Source organism: Mobula hypostoma, chromosome 10 (genome assembly GCF_963921235.1).
Source record: "Mobula hypostoma chromosome 10, sMobHyp1.1, whole genome shotgun sequence".
NCBI classification, from domain to species: domain Eukaryota; kingdom Metazoa; phylum Chordata; class Chondrichthyes; order Myliobatiformes; family Myliobatidae; genus Mobula; species Mobula hypostoma.
Window position 1 is genome coordinate 108,731,343 of NC_086106.1, and position 12,482 is coordinate 108,743,824.

A 12,482-nucleotide genomic window follows, 5' to 3' on the forward strand; every position below is an offset into this window, starting at 1 on the left:
TTCCACGTCCTCCCCAAAGCTCCAAAAGCCTTCAATTGATGGGGTGGCCAGACTGCGTGCAGCACTCCAGATGCGGCCTAACGAGAGTTTTATAAAGCTCAGAATCAGAATCAGAACTAGAGTCAGGTTTAATATCACTGGCATATGTCGTGAAATGCGCTGTTTGGCGGAAGCAGAACAGTGCAATACATAATAATCAAAAAGCTATAAATTACAATAAGTTATATTAAAAATTTAATTCAATAAGTGGTGCAAAAAGAGAGCAATAAAAAGTGAGGTAGTGTAAATGGGTCCATTGCCCATTCAGAAATCTGATGGTCGAGAGGAAGAAGCTATTCCTGAAGCTTTGAGTGTGTGTCTTCGGGCTGCTATACCTCCTCCTGAATGGGAGCGATGAGAAGGAGGTATGTCCTGGGTTGTGGGGGTCCTTAATGTTGGATGCAGCCTTTTTAAGGTATTGCCTTTTGAAGAAATCCTCAATGCTGGGGAGGCTAGTGCCCATGGTGAAGATGCGGAGTCTACAGCCCTTTGAGGTCTTGTTTGATCCCGTATATTGAAGTCTCCTTACCAGACAGTGAAGCAACCAGTCAGAGTGCTCTCTATGGTACATCTGGAGAAATTCTCTAGACTCTTGATGACATTCCAATTCTCCTCAAACTCCTAATGAAATATATCTGCTGTCGTGCCTTCTTTGTTATTGCATCCCATATGTTGGGCCCAGGATAGATCCTCAGAGATGTTGACACGCAGGAATGTGAAACTGTTCACCTTTTCCACTGCTGATCCCTCGATGAGAGGTCGTGTGTGTTAGCTCAACTTCCCCTTCATGAAATCCATAATCAATTCCTTGGTGTTACTGATGTTGAGGGCGAGATTTAAGTGCAGGCTGCAACATAACATCCTGACTTTTGAACTCAGTGCTTTGACTAACAAAGGCAAGTATGCCATATGCCTTATTAGTCACCCTATCGACCAGTGTAGCCAGCTTCCGGGAGCTACGAACTTGGACCCAAGATTCCTCCAATCATCAACACTGTTAAGCGTCCTGTTCTGAACAGTGTACTGTCGCTTTACATTTGGCCAACCAAGGTGCAACGCTTAACATTGGGCTGGGTTTATCCCCATCTGCCATTTCTTCACCCCTACCTGCAGCTGATCTGTATCCCACTGAATTCTTGGCCAATTGTCTATGCTGTCCACAACACCACCAATTTTCATATCATCTGCAAACTCACTGACTCACCCAACTTCATTCTCATCCAGGTTATTTATATACATCACAAACATCAGAGGTCCCAGTACAAATCCCTGTGGAATCACAGACTTCCAGATAGAATAAGTCCCCTCAACCACTACCCTTTGTCTTCTACGGGCAAGCCACTGAATGCAAATGGCCAATTCACCATAGATCCCATGCATCTTGAATTGAGTTGACTTTATTTACTTACATCCTTCAAATATATGAGGAATAAAAATCTTTATGTTGCATCTCCTTTCAGATGTGCAATGTGCAATTATAGTAATGTATAATAACTATTATGTACAACAGGATAGTCAATATAACATAGAAATACAATTGCATCAGCATGAATTAATCAGTCTGATGCCCTGGTGGAAGAAGCTGTCCCGGAGCCTGTTGGTCCTGGCTTTTATGCTGCGATACCATTTCCCGGATGGTAGCAGCTGGAACAGTTTGTGGTTGGGGTGACTCGGGTCTCTAGTAATCCTCCGGGCCATTTTTACACACCTATCTTTGTAAATGTCCTGAATAGTGGGAAGTTCAAATCGTACAGATGCACTGGGCTGTCCGCACCTGTTACACAGAGCGGCTGAGGAGAACCCAAGTGCAGTTCACAGGCACAGAGAGCCGGTTAGGATTCCTACACTGACTTGAATGTTGACTTGGACTTGGAGCCTGGACTTGGGCGTGACCGGAACACGAAGTTTGGACTTGGAATTGGACGCCGAGCGACAAAACCAAACAACGACAGACAATTCGTATCGCGGCTCGGAGCAGCGGCAAACGGCCAGCAATACTCAGCCGGACACAAGATGACAAAAACAAACAACGGTCCATTTGTATCTCGACTCCGGGTAGCACGTGAAGCAGCAAATGACCGGCAAAACTCAGCTGGATGGCAGGCTTTCAACTCGACCCAGGAACTGCAGACAACAGGCTCTCAACTCGACCCAGGAACTGCGAACGACAGGCTCTCGACTCGACCCAGGATCTGCGAATGACAGACTCTCAACTCGACCCAGGAACTGTGAACGACAGGCTCTCGACTCGACCCAGGAACTGCGAACGACAGACTCTCAACTCGACCCAGGAACTGTGAACGACAGGCTCTCGACTCGACCCAGGAACTGCGAACGACAGACTCTCAACTCGACCCAGGAACTGTGAACGACAGGCTCTCAACTCAACTCATTCTTGGCGCCCCGAAACGAGCACAGCCGCACTGCTGAGGTGATGAACTAGCACTGAGTAGATGAAAACCAGAGTTTTTATGCTGCCGGATCAAATGAGGATCAGGTGTCCTAATCAAGGAGCCCAGTGGAACACGGGGAAAAGGAAATTAACTGAAATGAGGAGTCAATGGACCGGACCGTGACAGTATCCCTCCCACCCCGCCCCCCCATGGGAGCTTCCAGGCGATCTAACAGGCTTGCCCGGATTATTGACAGCCCGGATGGGTGGGAAGGGTTTGGCAGGAGAGGACTCTGGTTATCAAGAGTTTGTAAGACAGTGTCTGTCCGCTGGGTCCGTGTTTGGCTGGTCCATTCTGTTACAGTGGAGCACTGGGGAGCGGACCCAAGTGCAGGACACAGGCACAGAGAGCGAGTTAGGATTCCTACATGGACTTGAACGTTGACTTGGACTTTATTGGAACACAGAACCTGGACTTGGACTTGACCGGAACGCAGAACCTGGACTTGGACTTGGACACCGAGCGACAAAACCAAATAACGACAGACAATTCGTATCGCGGCTCGGAGCAGCAGCAAACGGCCAGCAATACTCAGCCGGACACAAGACAACAAAAACAAACAACAATGCATTTGTATCTTGACTCTGGGTAGCACGTGAAGCGGCAAACGGCCGGCAAAACTCAGCTGGACGACAGGCTCTCAACTCAACCCAGGAACAGTGGATGACAGGCTCTCGACTCGACTCATTCTTGTTGGCCCGAAATGAGCATAACTGCACTGCTGAGGTGATGAATCAGCACCGAGTAGATGTAAGCTGGAGGTTTTATGCTGCTGGCTCGAATGAGGATCAGGTGCCCTAATCAAGGAGCCCAGTGGAGCACGGGGAAAAGGAAATTAACTGAAATGAGGAGTCAACGGACCGGACCGTGACAGCACCACTCTCTGCAGAGTCCTGCAATTGAGGGAAGTACAGTTCCCATACCAGGCAGTGATGCAGCCAGTAGCCAGTCAGGATGCTCTCAGGTGTGTCTCTATAGAAGGAATTTGGGTGCCCATACCAAACTTCTTCAACTGTCTGTGAAAAAGGTGCTGTTGTGCCTTTTTCACCACGTAGCCGGTAGGTACAGACCACGTGAAATCCTCAGTGATGTTTATACCGAGGAACTTAAAGCTGCTCACCTTCTCAAACCCAGATCCATTTATGTCTATGGGGGTTGGCCTGTCTCCATTCCTCCTGTAGTCCACAACCAGCTCCTTTGTTTTTACAACCTTGAGAGAATGCCTGTTTTCTTGTCACCACTGTGTCAGGGTGTTGACTTACTCTCTGTAGGCTGCCTCATTATTATTTGCGATTAGGCCAATCAGTGTAGTGTCGTCAGCAAATTTAATTAGCAGGTTGGAGCAGTGGGTGGTGACACAGTCGTGGATATACAGAGAATAAAGAAGGGGGCTTAGTACACAGCCCTGAGTGGCACCTTACTGTTCTGGATGAGCATCCTATGAGTGACCATGTCAAATGCCTTACTAAAATCCATGTGGACAACATCCACAGCTTTACCTCCATCAATCACCCTCATCACCTTGTCAAAACACTTTATTCAAGTTAGTGAGACATGATCTGCACTGCACAAACCAATGCCGACTCTCCCTAATTAGGCCATAGTTTCCAAAATGCTCATAAATCTTATCCCTAAGAATTACCTCCCGTAACTTTCCTGAGACTCACCAGTCTATAGATTTCAGGATTATCCCTGATTCCCTTCTTCAATAATGGAATGACAGTAGCTACTCACCAGTCCTCTGAGACCTCACCTGTGGCTAAAGAGGACAGAAAGATATTGGTCAAGGCCTCAGCAATTTCATCTCTTACTTCTCTCAATAACTTGTGGCATACACCATCAAGCCCCGGTGACCTATCCACCCAATGCTCTTTAAGGGATGCAACGCCACCCCCTCCTTTATTTTGAAATGCCCTAAAATAGTAATATGCCTGACACCGATCTCCCTCTCCTCCATATCCTTCTCCTTCATAAATACTGCTGTAAAGTATTAATTAAGGAACACACTAACATAATCCATGTCCAAGCAAATGTTCCCCATTTATCCTTGAGTGGCTCTACCCTCTCCCTAGTTATCCTTTTGCTCTTGATGTATGTATAGAATGTCTTGGGATTCTCTTTAATCCTCCTTGCCAAGGAGTTTTCATGGCCTCTTCTGGCTTTCCTAATTCCCTTCTTGAGTTCTTTTCTGGGTTCTTTATAATGCTCAATAGCTCTGATTGATTCTAGCCTCTTTTATATTTCCTTTATCTTCTTGACTAAATTCATCACCTCTCTCAACATGCCTTGCCATCCTAGTCCTTTCTTCTTAGAGGAACACATCTGTCCTGTACTCTGTGCAACTTGTCTTGAAACATCCTCCTTTAGGGCATGTCAGGTGTGGACTTGCCCTAAAAACAATTGTTCCCAATTAACTCTCAGTAGTTCCTGTCTTCTTCTCACATAGTTTGCCCTGCTCCAATTTAAAATTCCTTATCTATAGCTATCTTGAAACTTAAGGAGCAACACACACAAAATGCTGGAAGAACCCAGCAGGTCAGGCAGCATTCTGTGGAAAATTGATGCTGCCTGGCCTGCTAAGTTCCTCCAGCATTTTGTGTGTGTTGCTCGGATTTCCAGCATCTGCAGATTTTCTCCTGTTTGTGATTGAAACTGAAGGAGTTGTGGTCACTTTGACCTAACTGCTCACCTACATAAAAGTTAGTGACATGACCAGGCTCATTACTCAACTCCAGATCCAGTACAGCCCGTCCTCTTGTTGGACTATGTATATATTGTTTTAAGAAACCCACCCGGAAGCACTTAAGAAATTCTGCCCCATCTAATCCCCATTCACTAAGAAAGTCCAAGTTTATATTGGAAATTGAAGTCTCCCATGGCAACAACCTTTTTACACCTCTTCTTAATCTGCCTGCATATCTGTTCCTCAATGTCTCAGACACTATTGAGGAGTTGACTATAATACAATCCCATCAGAGTGATTGCATCCTTCCTAGTTTTGAGTCCTACCCATATCAACATAGTGGATAAGCCCTCCATTATGTTCTTAAAAGATCTTAAAAGAACTGAGAACTCCAATTAGGAAACAATAAAATGGGATGTTCCCTGTTAGGCTAAAAAAATCATTATCGGGCGAGAAGTGTTTTAATTTAGCCATGATTAGATGTCATTCAGGAGGTTAGTGCATGATAAGTATCAGGAGAAAAAATGAAAACAAAATGGAATTTAATCTTCAACAAAGTACAGATAATTCAAGTTCTGAATGAAATAGTGTTGGGGCAGGATGGAAGTTGTGAGTTTAAAAAAAAGGGTAGCACAGAGTTAGCATAACTTTATTACAGTGTCAGTGACCCAGGTTCAATTCCCTCCTCTGGCTTGTAAATCCTCTCCATGACTGCATGGGTTTTGGACCGGCTGCTCCAGTGACTTTCCACATTCCAAAGGCTTAGACGTTGATAGGTTAATTGGTCACATGGGTATAATGGGTGGTGCAGGCTCATTGAGCTGGAGGGGCGTGTTACTGTGCATTAGCTCTAAATAACTAAACAAGAGATTGCAATGTTTATTGAAGAGAAGCATATGATATGGATTAGGGCTGTATGAATATTCCAGTGGTGGAAGTGTTGATGCTTTAGCAAATACAAGATTTTAAGCTCTGTTTAAGAGACGAACTGGGTATTGACCTACACACAGTGGGGTGTAACCTCACCCAATGCCTAGGGGAGACCCAGTCTTGGAAGGTAAAGGTGTGAAGTTTCTGGTGAGGCCAAAAACAATTTGTTTCAGTTATGTCCATGAGGAGCGAGACCAAGTTCAATGATCCATGATTTCACATCAGCCTGTTGGATGAAACAGAACAAGTTAGTTGAGAATGAAAAGCTCAGTATCGTCAGCATACATATCGAAACCCACGTGGCTGCAACTGAACCAATGACATGTGACTCCTATGGATACATCTTCTCCAGGGGATGCACTCAAAACTCCTTGGTTCATTAGTGTTCCCTGTTAACCTTGGTGAGCTGAGGTGAGATGGTGCAGGGTGGGCGGAGAAATGCAGGAGGTGAGAGGAAGAAACTGATTGAAAATCATAAGTGGAAGCAATGTAACCATGTGGGCCCTTGAACCTTAACGGCTGGTCAATATGCCACTTTTTGTGACTATCTCCATTCTCCGATAGATGAAAAAAAAACTGTCAATTTCACCTTTGGAAATACTCAAGGATGAAAAGTCACAGTATTTTGGGATGGAGAATTTCAAAGGTTCAATACCTTTGAACCTTGTGAGGAGCCGGAGGTCGTGGTACATATAGGTACCAATGACATAGGTAGGAAAAGGGAAGCGGTCCTGAAAGGAGAATTTGGGAGTTAGGAAGGGAGTTGAGAAGAAGGACCGCAAAGATAGTAATCTCAGGATTACTGCCTGTGCCACGCGACAGTGAGAGTAAGAATGGAATGAGGTGGAGGATAAACGCGTGGCTGAGGGATTGGAGCAGGAGGCAGGGAGTCAAGTTTCTGGATCATTGGGACCTCTTTTGGGGCTGGTGTGACCTGTACAAAAAGGACGAGTTGCAATTGAATCCTAGAGGGACCAATATGCTGGCGGAGAGATTTGCGAAGGCTACTCGGAAGACTTTAAATTAGAATGGTTGGGGGGTGGGAATCAAATTGAAGAGACGAGGAGAGAGGAGCTTAGTTCACAAATAGAGAAAGCTAGTTGACAATGTGTGAGGGAGGATACGCAGAGGACAGAGAACGGGAGCACTCAGACCGAAGATGTAGGGGAGAAGGAAGAAAAAGATAACAAAGTTGTTTGCACCATCAGGGATAAACAGAGAGTAAGAGGTGGAGAGTTTCTTAAATGCATCTATTTTAATGCTAGGAGCATTGTAAGAAAGATGCATCAGCTTAGAGCATGGATGGATACCTGGAAATATGATGTTGTAGCTATTAGTGAAACATGGTTGCAGGAGGGGTGTGATTGACAACTAAATATTCCTGGATTTCATTGCTTCAGGTGTGATAGAATTGGAGGGGCAAGAGAGGGAGGTGTTGCATTGCTTGTCAGAGAAAATATTACAGCGGTGCTCTGGCAGCATAGATTAGAGGACTCATCTAGGGAGGCTATTTGGGTGGAATTGAGGAATGGGAAAGGTGTAGTAACGCTTATAGGGGTGTATTATAGACCACCTAATGGGGAGCGAGAATTGGAGGAGCAAATTTGTAAGGAGATAGCAGATATTTGTAGTAAGCACAAGGTTGTGATTGTGGGAGATTTTAATTTTCCACACATAGACTGGGAAACCCATTCTGTAAAAGGGCTGGGTAGTTTGGAGTTTGTAAAATGTGTGCAAGATAGTTTTTTGCTGCAATACATAGAGGTACCAATGAGAGAAGGGGCAGTGTTGGATCTCTTGTTAGGGAATGAGATAGGTCAGGTGACGGAGGTATGTGTTCGGGAGCACTTCGGGTCCAGTGATCACAATACCATTAGTTTCAATATAATTATGGAGAAGGATAGGACTGGACCCAGGGTTGAGATTTTTGATTGGAGAAAGGCTAACTTTGAGGAGATGTGAAAGGATTTAGAAGGAGAGGATTGGGACAATTTGTGTTTTTGGGAAGGATGTAATAGAGAAATGGAGGTCATTTAAAGGTGAAATTTTGAGGGTACAGAATCTTTATGTTCCTGTTAGGTTGAAAGGAAAGGTTAAAAGTTTGAGAGAGTCATAGTTTTCAAGGGATATTGGAAGCTTGGTTCGGAAAAAGAGAGAGATCTATAATAAATATAGGCAGCTTGGAGTAAATGAGGTGCTTGAGGAATATAAAGAATGTAAAAAGAATCTTAAGAAAGAAATTAGAAAAGCTAAAAGAAGATATGAGGTTGCTTTGGCAAGTAAGGTGAAAATAAATCCAAAGGGTTTCTACAGTTATATTAATAGCAAAAGGATAGTGAGGGATAAAATTGGTTCGTTAGAGAATCAGAGTGGATGGCTATGTGCGCAGCCAAAAGAGATGGGGGAGATTTTGAACAATTTCTTTTCTTCGGTATTCACTAAGGAGAAGGATATTGAGTTGTGTAAGGTAAGGGAAACAAGTAGGACAGTTATGGAAACTATGATGATTAAAGAAGAGGAAGTACTGGTGCTTTTAAGGAATATAAAAGTGGATAAGTCTCTGGGTCCTGACAGGATACTCCCTAGATCCTCGAGGGAAGTTAGTGTGGAAATAGCAGGGGCTCTGACAGAAATATTTTAATTGTCATTAGAAACGGGGATGGTATTGGAGGATTGGTGTATTGCTCACATTGTTCCATTGTTTAAAAAGGGTTCTGAGAGTAAACCTAGCAATTATCGGCCTGTGAGTTTGACATCAGTGGTAGGTAAATTGATGGAAAGTATTCTTAGAGATGGTATATATAATTATCTGGATAGACAGGGTCTGATTAGGAACAGTCAACATGGATTTGTGCGTGGAAAGTTATGTTTGATAAATCTTATTGAATTTTTTGAAGGGGTTACTAGGAAAGTTGATGAGGGTAAAGCGGTGGATGTTGTCTATATGGACTTGCCTTTGACAAGGTTCCACATGGAAGGTTAGTTAGGAAGGTTGAATTGTAGGGTATTAATATTGAAGTAGTAAAATGGATTCAGCAGTGGCTGGATGGGAGATGCCAGAGAGTAGTGGTGGATAACTGTTTGTCAGATTGGAGGCCAGTGACTAGTGGTGTGCCTCAGGGATCTGTACTGGGTCCAATGTTGTTTATCATATATATTAATGACCTGGATGATGGGGTGGTAAATTGGATCAGGAAGTACTCAGATGATACTAAGATAGGTGGAGTTGTGGATAATGAAGTAGGTTTTCAAAGCTTGCAGAGAGATTTATGCCAGTTAGAAGAGTGGGCTGAAAGATGGCAGATGGAGTTTAACGCTGATAAATGTGAAGTGTTACATTTTGGTAGGACTAATCAAAATAGGACATACATGGTAAATGGCAGGGCATTGAAGAATGCAGTAGAACAGAGGGATCTAGGAATAATGGTGCAGAGTTCCCTGAAGGCGGAACCTCATGTGGATTGGGTGGTGAAGAAAGCTTTTGGTATGCTGGCCTTTATAAATCAGAGCATTGAGTATAGGAGTTGGGATGTAATGTTGAAATTGTACAAGGCATTGGTAAGGCCAGATTTGGAGTATTGTGTACAGTTCTGGTCACCGAATTACAGGAAAGACGTCAACAAAATTGAGAGAGGTCAGAGAAGATTTACTAGAATGTTACCTGGGTTTCATCTCCTAAGTTACAGAGAAAGGTTGAACAAATTGGGTCTTTATCCTTTGGAACGTCGAAGGTTGAGGGGGGCTTGATAGAGGCATTTAAAATTATGAGGGAGATAGATAGTGTTGACATGGATAGGCTTTTTCCACTGAGAGTGGGGGAAATTCAAAAAAGAGGACATGAGTTGAGAGTTAAAGGGCAAAAGTTTAGGGGTAACATGAGGGGGAACTTCTTTACTCAGAGAGTGGTAGCTGTGTGGAATGAGCTTCCAGCAGAAGTGGTTGAGGCAGGTTCGATGTTGTTATTTAAAGTTAAATTGGATTGCTATATGGACAGGAATGGAATGGAGGGTTATGGGCTGAGTGCTGGTCGGTGGGACTAGGTGAGAGTGAGTAAGAGTTCGGCATGGACTAGAAGGACCGAGATGTCCTGTTTCTGTGCTGTAATTGTTATATGGTTATACCTTCTAAGTAAGAGAAAATCTTATTGTCCCAGTGCTAAATGACTGGCCACTTATTCTTGCCAAGCAGCTTAATTAACAAAAGATCATTCTAACAATTTGCACTCCACCTCTCTGATTATTAAAGATTTCTGAATGGATACAAATGTCTCCTCTATGTCTCATACATTTCCTTGCAGTAGCACCACGCCTATAGTATAGTCAATTCCACGTTTGTGAGCTCTAGTACATTGATAATCATTTATGTGAAGTAACCACATGGATTGAAAAAGCCCCTCTTGTTGAATGAAGAAAGTGCTATTGAACTCTTCTTTCAGAGGAAACATCTATAAATTCCATGGGAAGTTCCATCTTTACAAAATATAAACATAAAATCCCCTGTTCCTTTTGTGAAAAAACTCCACCCTATGATAACATACATGTTAACACCCAGTACAGACAAATTTGTGATATTTCTTCCTCATTTCAATCAGACCCTGTTAAGAACAATTGGAATGAAAGCATTGAAAAAAATTATGAACTAGATAGGTACTTGCAAGGTTTGTGCTACAAAGTACCGTGTTTTTCTGTGTGTATTCAAGTCAAGTGCCACATCAAAGAAGTGCTTATGATACAGAGCGCCACCAGGCTCTAGGGACAGCTTCTATCCCACCGTCCAGATTCCGAGTCAGAAACAGGTTAATATCACTGGCATAAGTCGTGAAATTAGCTGTTTTTGCGGCAGCAGTAAAATGCAATAATAGAAAAAAACCGTGAATTACAACATATATGATTAAGTAGTTAAATATGTAGTGCAAAAATAAAAATAAACAAATAGTGAGGTAGTATTTATGGGTTCGATGTCCATTCAGAAATTGGATGGCAGAGGGGAAGAAGCTGTTCCTGGATCATAGAGTGCGTACCTTCAGGCTTCTGTACCTCATTGCTGATGCTAGCAATGGGAACAAGGCATGACCTGGGTGATGGGGGTCCTTAATGATGGATGCTGCCTTTTTGAAGCATAGCTTCTTGAAGATGTCCTGGATACTAGGGAGGCAGTGATGGAGCTGACTAAGTTTACAATTCTCTGCAGCTTACATTGTTCTTGTTCCATCGCACCCCCCATCCCCATACCAGACAGTGATGCGGACAATTAGAACGCTCTCCACAGAAAGTTTGTAGAAATTTGAGTGTCCTCGGTAACATAACAAATCTCCTCAAACTCCTAATGAAATATAGTTGCTGTTAAGTCTTCTTTGTAGCTGCATCAATATGTTATAAGACTACTGAACAGACCTTTTGTATAAGATAGACTGTTGACTCTATGTTCTACCTTGACATGGCCTTGCATCTTATTGTTCATATGTACTGCACTTCCTTTTTAATGAAAATATTCTTTTATTACTTTCTCTTGTGCTTCCTCAAAGCACTGATGCAGTAAAATGATCTGTACGGATAGCAGGCAAAACACAATTTTTCATTGTAGCTTGGCACATGTGATAATAATAAGTCAATTTACCAATTTGCCTATGATAGCACGATAGCACAGAAACAGGCTCTTTGGCCCATCTAGTCCATGCTGAACAGTTATTCTGCCTGGTCCCATCGACTTGTACCTGGGCCTTAGCCGTTCATACCCAACCCATCCATGTAGCTATCCAAATATTGAAATCGAATCCACATCCACCACTTCCGCTGGCAGCTCGCTCCACACTCCCATCACCTCCTGAGCAAAATAGATCCTCCCCCCAAATATTCTCCTTAAACTTTTCACCTTTCACCATAAATGATGACCTCCAGTTCTAGTCTTACCCAACCTCAGTAGAAAAGTCTACTTGCATTTACCCTACTGTTGGGACTAGCAGAATAATGTTTTGGCACAGACTAGAAGGGCCGAATGGCCTGTTTTTTCTATGCTGTAGTGTTCTATGGTTCTATGATACCCCTCATAACTTTCTAAACCTCCACCTACTGTCCCCTCATTCTGCTAAGCTCCAGGGAATTAAGTTTCAAAGGTTTCAAAAGTATGTTAAATGTCAGAGAAATGTGTACAATATACATCCTGAAATGGTTTTTCTTTGCAACCACCCACGAAAATAGAGGAGTGTCCCTAAAGAATGAATGACAGTTAAATGATAGAACCCTAAAGTCCCCCCAGCTCCCCTCCCTCCTGTGTGTAAGTGGCATCAATCAATGATCCCCCCTCCCCCACAAGCAAAAAAAAAATCGGCACCCACCACCAAGCACTTAAGCATGCAGCAAAGCATTAGTAAAGACACA